Source organism: Neopelma chrysocephalum, unplaced genomic scaffold, assembly GCF_003984885.1.
Source record: "Neopelma chrysocephalum unplaced genomic scaffold, ASM398488v2 Primary Assembly neopelma1_155, whole genome shotgun sequence".
Classification (NCBI taxonomy): domain Eukaryota; kingdom Metazoa; phylum Chordata; class Aves; order Passeriformes; family Pipridae; genus Neopelma; species Neopelma chrysocephalum.
The window spans coordinates 1,563,043-1,570,443 of NW_020897817.1; the positions used below are offsets into that span (position 1 = coordinate 1,563,043).

At 52.5% G+C, this 7,401-nt stretch overlaps 1 protein-coding gene across 2 annotated transcripts in view; it reads right to left on the reverse strand.

Annotated features, from left to right (window-relative positions):
- Nucleotides 1-2,236: 2,236 nt before the first annotated feature.
- The window catches only part of RIMS3 (regulating synaptic membrane exocytosis 3), a 19,811-nt gene continuing 14,646 nt past the window's right edge, over nt 2,237-7,401 (reverse strand). Inside the window, exon 8 of one of the 2 annotated variants that reach the window (XM_027701280.1) lies at nt 2,237-7,168. The gene's annotated coding sequence lies outside the window, so the exon portion shown is untranslated. The remainder of the gene's footprint in view (nt 7,169-7,401) is intronic. The other variant, XM_027701281.1, reaches the window with a different exon arrangement.

The window sequence follows — 7,401 nt, forward strand, 5'->3', positions numbered from 1 at the left end:
CAAATTATTCAGCTTTACACTCATTTTTCAACAGAACCTGACCAGGGCTCGGCCAAAAGGTGCATTTTGAGGTTGCACAAAAAGTTAACAATCATAAAATTATGGAATAGAATGGGTTGGGTTGGGAGGGAGCTGAAGGATCATCCAATCCATGGGCAGGGACATCTCCCACTATCCCAGGTTGTTCCATCCTGGCCTTGGACACTTCCAGGGATCCAGGGGCAGCCACAGCTTCTCTGCCCAACCTGTGCCAGGGAAGGATTCCCTCCCAATCTCCCTCTGGCACTGGGAAACCATTCCCTGTGTCCTGTCCCTCCAGGCCCTTGTCCCAAAGTCCCTCCCCACCCTTAGGGAAGGTGGGCTGGGATTTGGGAGTCACCTGAAGCACAGCCAGGAAGGTTTGTGGGTGGCTGTGCAGCTGCAGGGAGAGCTCAGAGCTCCTCGTGGGGGCCTTGAGCTGATGATTCTCTGCATGTTAATTATGGTATTTCTTTCCTCGAGTCAAAACCTGCTTTTTTCAGCAAAAAAAAAGAGTTTCTTCTTTTCCCTTCCTCCCCAAAGTACCTGATGGGTGAATTGTTTGGGCTGCATGGTTTGAAAAGCTCGACTCAAGCACAGAAGAAAGTTTTCAAGCTGGCTTTTAATCATCTTCACTTGCTGCCCCAATACTGTACATGCAGGTACAAGCCAATGAAAATGTGAATAATTCAGGTTTTCCCCTCTTTTTTCTTTTTTTTTGGGGAGGGGGGAAAACTGGCTAAGGAATATTTTACAAAAAACAGCGTGCACCCTCACAGCCATCAGTCCTGCTGCATATAGAAACCACAAAAATACAAGAGTTTGACATTTAAGAAAGACCACACACATAGAAAACGGTACAGAACACAGGTAGAAAATTGCCATTTGCTTGTTTGAAATCCATTCCCGCTCTCAAGGATCCATCACAAGCCCATCCCCTTGTCTTGGACGTGGAACTGGGGGCTCCAAGGACCCTCCAGTTCCCCCCTCTGGGGTGATTCTTTAGGGGGGGAGTTGTCAAAGAGGAGGAATCTGTCATCAAACCAAGTTTATCCCGGGGTTCACTGGCTGCTTCCAGCCTGGCTCCCGAAATCCAAAGGTATCCAAGGTGAGTGTGGCAGCCCTGGGAGTTCTCCTGCCTCTCCTGTTCCCTGGGGTGTGATGGTGACACACCTGGCACCTTTTCATTCAGCAGCAATTAACTCCTGGCTAATTGGGTTCTGGCACTTCCCAGCCCCGTGGGGCTCTCCTGGGTCAGCTCAACCTCCTTAATGCAATTTTTTGGGGGGATGGGGGGGGGATTTTAGGCTGGAAAATGTGAAGAACTGTGTGTCCTTGTGTGGTTGTGTCACTTTGAGCTGCATCACTGTCACAGTGACTCCTTTCAGCTCCAGCTGCCAGGGGAAGGGAATGACAGGCTGAGCCCTGGGTGCATCTCATTGCCTTTAATGATCTCATCCTTCATCCCACCTCGAACAATTTTGGACCCTTTTATGCCTCCTCAGACTTCTTAGGTTTGAAGGCATAGGCTGTGTTTAAAGATTTGTTAGTTATGGACAAAATCCCTCAACTGGGAATAGAAATTCAGAATTCTTTTTGACAGGATGAACGTTTCCAAACTTCACTTTGGGTGCTTTTAAAACCTCCTTGGTTCAGTTTCCTTGGTGCTTTTCCCCCCTGTGCTTGTGTGGGTTTGGGTTTGATTTCCCTGGTGCTGTCAAGAACCAAATTCAGGGATGAACTTCCAACTTGGAGCTGCTGCTTCCCCCCCTGGAGCTGTTCCTGAGCCACTGGTTTTTTTCTCTTTGAGGTATAAACTTTGGGGATTAATGACAGATTCTTGAGTGCCTGGATCGTTTCTTACACGATCCAGGAGCTTGTTCCTAGCGTGGATTTGGAGGTGGGGGAGTGGGATGACACGATGGGGGGGGGGGGGGGGGGGGGGGGGGGGGGGGATAATTCCATTTAAACTGCATGAAAAAAATCAAGCCCTTTAAGAAAAACAAGGCCACCAACTTCAAAGTGCTCTAAACATTCACGAGGCACCCGCTGCCAGGGGGCCCTCCCTGGCCAGTGGGGACGGGGAGGGGGAGCTGCTCCTTCCACACGGCAGGAATTGCTTCACACGGGCAGGACAAAATTCCCTTTTTTTTTTTTTTTAAAAAATCCCTTTTTTTTTTTTTTTGACAAAATTCCCTTTTTTTTTTTTTTAGCGAGCGCCGGGATCTGGATATTTACACACAGCCCTCCCCTCGGGGATCGGGATCAGCGCCCCACCCCTCCCTCCATCCCTGCCTGCTCCCCAGGCTCCCAATCCATCCCTGCCTCAGGCAGGAGCTTTGGGAGGGATTCGGGAGCAGGGTTCTGGCACCGAATCCCCGGGAGGGTGTTGGGGGGGCTGTTTAACAGCAGAGATGAAAGGAGGGCGCAGAGGGGGCCCCTCCAAACCCTCTCTCCCCCCAGAGGACCCCCCTGGGCTCGTGCTCCCCTCGCCTGGAGCTCAGCATCCCACGGTGCCAAAGGGAGCAGAGGGTGGGATCGGGTGGGAGATGCACAGCCCGGGGCTGGGATTGCTCTTCATTGCACGGGTACAACAAAACAGAACCTGAATGTGGGTCGAGTGCACAAGCTCTGGGTCTGAAAGAACAAAAAAAAAAGGGGGGGAAAGGAGGGGGGGACAAATGAAAGGATGAGGTATCGCAACAACCGGAGCTCCAGCGGGCACGGGGGGCACAGCAGCTCCTGGCCTGGGGGGCAGCTGTGGGGCCACGCTGGTTCCTCCTGGATTCCTGGTGTCTGTGCCCTGTCCTGGTGTCCATGTCCTGTCCTGGTGTCCCATCCTGGTGTCCGTGTCCCGTCCTGGTGTCCCTGCCTGAAGTGGATGGTTGGGCTCCAGCGCTGTGGCAGCACCTCAGACAGCAGGACAAACCTTGCTGAACGTTTTTCCAGGTCTATTTTAAACCCTAAAAATCTTCCCCAGGTGGGTTCAGGTGAGCAGAATTGTCTTCACCCCCAAAATTCCAGCAGTGCTGCTGCAGATGCTTTTATTTTTTTTCCCCCCTAACGAGCTTTTCCTGCAGTTTTTCAACCTTCTTTTTAGCTCCTAAACACGATTTTTGCACCTCTAACAACCAGCCAGGGGTTGGGGGGGTTTTCTCTGTGAGAAAGAAACCCTGTCCCATCCCTGGCAGTGTCCAAGGCCAGGTTGGACAGGGCTTGGAGCAACCTTGTGGAAGGTGTCCCTGCCCATGGAACAGGGGGTGGAACGAGATGACCTTTAAGGTCCCTTCCAAACCAAACCATCCTGGGATTTCTGGAGCAGAAGGCAGATTTCCAGATGAAGCAGCTTTGCTGGAGGATCATTGGAAGGGCCCTCATGCCTTTGGATGCAAACCCTGCTGTTCCTGCAGGCGACTCTCCAGATCCACCTGCAGGCACGAAATCCCAAAGGAAAGCAGGGAGAGCTCTTCCCATCTTTTTTTATCCGTGATGCAAACCACACTTGGGCTTTGGATTGAGCCAGTGAGACAAGCAGTGCTGGAACACTGTTCCCTGACCTGAACAGTGCTGTTGTTTTCCAAACCAGTGGCCAATCCCACACCTTTGGGAAGGTGACAGATGTGGAGTGTCCGAGCGTGTCACGTCAGCCTGGAGCGAAGCGCCCAAGGAAGAAAACAGAAGGTGGATTCTTTCCGCCTGGAAAAACATCCCTGGTGCTGATTTTGGAAGTAATTTTGGAGCAGGAAGGACCCTCTGGCTGTTCTCACCAGTGCTGGGGGTTTGTGAGCCCGGGAAAACCAGGCAAGGTGTGGAATGTGGCTGCTCCTCTCCCAGACACCCAGGTCCAGGCTGCTCTTCCCGAGATGTGGTGCCACAGAAGAGATTCCCTGCCAGCAAAGGGAATCCTGATCCCACTCCCCAGGAATTCCCGCTCTTGGATTTGTAACCAAGAGCTGCTTCTGGAGAAAAAAGCTTGCAAGAGCTGGAAAAGCTGGATGTGGAGGGAATGCTTCCCACCGGCTCAGGAGCTCTGTGGCAGCAGGTTCAGCTTCCTGATTCCTGGGAATTGTTTCTGTATCTCACTGGATTTCAGGAGAACTACATTTAAGCATCCTCTCAACATGCCATGATGACACAGGAGCTGATTTCTGGGCCCAGCTCCTGCTGCCCTTGAAAATTTTCACTCCACTTTGGCAAATTCAGCCCATTCCAGGCCGGGAGAAAACACAGGGATAACTTAGGCCTGGAATCATCGAGTGCTTTCTGTGCTTTGCTGCTGTGGCTGTGACTTTTATTAGCATTTAGGGGATGTTTAAGTACCATTTCAAGGCTATTTTGGTAAAATCCAGCCTTGTGACTCCAGCTGGGGGTTTGATTCCAGCCCCAGTGTTCAGAGAGGTCTGTGTCAGGTGGGTGCTGCTCCTCACTGCTGGGGGCTGGGTGTAAAACAGCCTGCAAAGCTGATGTCATTCCATATTAATTATTCTTTCTAGGGGGAAAAATATCTGCCAAATCAAGTGGTTTGACTTTCCTTCCACGATGGGAGGTAGAGGAGATAATCTGACCCATAATACCTTTTGCAAATCATATTGCACGTGGAAAAAAAATGCCCTTGGCAATAAAATGTTCCCCCAGGAAAGGGAAAAACCCTGGAGTGCAGAAGCTTCTGGTTTGTCCTGGGATAGAGTGAATTTTCTGAGTTTTGGATTTCTGGGGTGTCCTGTAGAAAGCAATGGGGTGTCTTGGCCTCGTTGTTCTCGTTGCTGGAGGAGGGAAAACATCTCACACAAGGGCTCAGGGGCTGAGAAAGGAGAAGGAGCTGATGTTTCAGTGTGACTGTGGCACAATTCCCCCAGTTTAGTTTTTCCACACCGATGCAAGGCGGGTCCTGACCCAGCTGCTTCCCCAGGGAAGCGAGTGGCAGCTCCTGGAGGGGGGACTGGAAGGGAAGAAGGGAAAGTCTTGTTGGATTTTGGTCATTTGAGGTCCCTGCGTGGTGGCTCCACCTTTCCAGTGTCCAGGAACAGGAGGAATCAGCCCCGTGAGGCAGCAAACAGGAACCCAGCACCGAGGGGGAAGCGGGGAGCAGTTTGTTCAGTCACCCCCCAGTGCATCCTCAGAAAGAAGCCAAAGTCTTCGGGTTTTCCTTGTTCCCTGGAGCTCCCAGGCTGTGCCTTCCAGGTGCTGGTTCTTTCCCCTGGTTTTTTCCAGCAGGGTTTTGGTAACTGGGGCAGGAGCAGCGAGGTTGTTGCCGGACCCCGGGCGCGTGGTCGGGATGTTCTGCTGCTCCTCACCCGCCTCTGCTCTCTGTCAGAACACAGGCGTGTGATGTTCCTGGCAGGGGAGAGGAGCAGGGAAGAAGAAGCTCTGCTGGAGGAATGCAGAGAGCTGGGAAGGGAGGGGGTGGGATGCTGTGTGTGCCCACAGCAGCGAGCACAACGTCCCTGCAGAGCTCCCTGCTCTGCCCACGCCGCTGCTCCACGGCCCTGTGGACGTTCCCTGCTCCCACCACGGGGCAGGTTTGATGTTTTCCCCATCGAAACAGGGCTGGTAAAGCAAAAGTAAATAGTTGTCAGCTCGGAGGAGAGGAAAGCTTTTCCTCTCAGGAGGACGTGCAGTCAGAAATCCAGCGGCGGGCAGAGGAAGCTCAGCCTAGTCCAGAGCTGCTCCGTGCTCTGCAAGGAACATCACGTTCCAACCAGTGCTAATTCCTGTTTCAGGAGTCAGGGCACCGAGTTTGCTTCCCCAAACCACTGGAGGTTCAGTGCATCCCACGTTCCTTCCGTTGCCACCCAGCAGGAGCCCAGGAATGGGAGCGAGCTGCTCCAGCAGAGGATTTCACCCTTCACGAAGTGAAAGGATGAACCTTTCCCCGTCCCAGGTCAGCAGCATCTGGGCCTCCTCTTTCCTCAGAGGTCTGCAGCGATTTTGGGTTGGCAAAGTCGAGACAGCAGCTGAAAGTCCTTGTCACAATGTCACTTAAATTTGGTGCTGTTGGGCAAAGCAGCCACCGCACAGTGGAAGTCCTGCTGAACCCCCCAGATGTGGGTCTGTGGACCCCAAGGTTTGGGTTTCTGGACCCCAAGGTTTGGGTTTGTGAACCCCTGGATTTGGGTTTGGGTTTGTGAACCCTCAGGTTTGGGTTTGTGGACCACCAGGTTTGGGTTTGTGGACTCCAAGGTTTGGGTTTGTGAACCCTCAGGTTTGGGGTTTTGAACTCCAAGATATGGGTTTGTGGGACCCCCAGGTTTGGGGTTTGTGGACCCCCAAGTTTGGGGTTTGTGGGCCCCCAGGTTTGGGGTTTGTGGAGGGAACAGCTTCATCCCAACAGTCTTTTCCCTTCAGGTTTGGTTTTGTTCCGTGGTGGCTGAGCTGCTCCGTCGTTCCCGGCGTCACCAGGAGAACCTCGGTCGGTTTGTTGTGCTCTGTGCATTGTGGAATTCTGTGTTTTGCCAAGAAATAATCGTATAAAAATCCCAGCTGTGCTGTGGGTTGGTTTGTGGTGAAGACTGAAGGTCAGAGCCAGCTGGTTGGCAAAAATTCCCCATTAACCTCTTGTCCTCTTCCAGTCTCCAAACTGCTCATCTTTTGGTGTGTTGGGTTTGTTGTTGGTTTTTTTTTTTCCTCTCTTTTGGGAACTGATCCTTCAGGACAGTCATTGGATTAGGTTCATTTTACGAAGAAACCAGAGTTTCTAGTGGTGTCTCCCCTGAGTATTTTTTTTTTCAGCAAATTTCATTTAGGCACCTTCAAAAAAAGCTTCCGTTAATTCTCGGGTTTGCTACAAGAACTGGGTCCCTCGGAGGGAACCAAAAATGCTGCTTTGAAAAACAAACAAAACAACACAAACAAAAACCCCCCAAAACACTCAATCCTGACGAGAAACTCAACCCAGCGAGTCCCTTGGCCGTCCCCTCTCTCCGGCACCCGAATTCCAGAGCAGCACAAGCTGCTTTGTTGAGATGTTCCCCTGTAGCAAATCAGCGAGTCCAGAGCTGGGAGAACAGGGCTGGGCAAACCCTCCGCTCCTGCTTGGAATTCAAGTATCCAGGAGGGTGGCCCAGACCTCGGGGAGAGCATCCCAGAGCTCGAGGAGGGCATCCCAAACCTCAAGGAGGGCATCCCAGACCTCAAGGAGGGCATTCCAGACCTCGAGAAGGGCGTCCTGACCCCAAGGAGGACGTCCCAGAGCTCGAGGAGAGCGTCCCAACCCCTGAGGAGAACATCCCAGACCTCAGGGAGGGCATCCCAGCCTGGAGGAGGAGACATCCTGGCCCCGAGGAGGGCATCCCAGACCTTGAGAAGGGAATCCCAGACCTCAAGGAGGGAATCCCAGACCTCAAGGAAAGCATCCCAACATGCAGGTGGGGCATTCCCAAACCT